This window comes from Mandrillus leucophaeus, unplaced genomic scaffold (assembly GCF_000951045.1).
Source record: "Mandrillus leucophaeus isolate KB7577 unplaced genomic scaffold, Mleu.le_1.0 Scaffold2366, whole genome shotgun sequence".
Classification (NCBI taxonomy): Eukaryota; Metazoa; Chordata; class Mammalia; order Primates; family Cercopithecidae; genus Mandrillus; species Mandrillus leucophaeus.
Window position 1 is genome coordinate 1 of NW_012102439.1, and position 829 is coordinate 829.

Here is an 829-nt window from a genome sequence, read left to right on the forward strand (position 1 = left end):
AAAATAACCCAGTCTCATGAGAACTCACTCACTATCATGAGAACATCACTAAGTCATGAGGGATCCACCTCCATGACCCAAACTTTCATTAGGCCCCACCTCCAACATTGGGGGTGGTATTTCAACATGAGATTTGGGTGGGGACAAATATCAAAACTATATCATTCCACTCCTGTCCCCCTCAATCTCATGTTTTTGTCACACTGCAAAATACAATCATTCCTTCCCAATAGTCCCCCAAAGTCTTAACTCATTCCAGTATTAACTCAAAAGTACGAAGTTCAAGTCCAAAGTCTCATCTGGAGATTAGTTTCTTCCATCTACAAGCCTGTAAAATCAAAATGGGTTAGGTACTTTCAAGAAACAATAGTAGTACAGGCATTGGGTAAACATTCCCTTTATAAAAGGGGAAAATCAGCCAAAAGAAAGAGGGTATAGGCCCCATGCAATTTCAAAGCCCAGCAAGGCAGTCATTAAACTTTAAAGCTCCCAAATAATCTCCTGTGACTCTATGTCCCACATCCAGGGCACACTGTTGTGAGGAGTGGGCTCCCAAAGCCTTGGGCTGCTCTGCCGTGTGGCTTTTCCATGCTAATGTTGCAAGCTCAACCAGTCTGGGTTCTGGAAGGCAGCAGCTCCCTTCTTATACCTCCACTAGGCAGTGCCCTGGTAGGGACTCTGTGTGGAGCCTCGTTAGAGGTTCTCTATAAGGGCTCCACCCTTGCAGTAGGCTTCTGCCTGGGCATCTAGGCTTTCTCACACATTTTCTGAAATGTAGATGGAGGCTGCCAAGTCACCTTCACTCTTGTACTCTGTGTATCTGTAGACT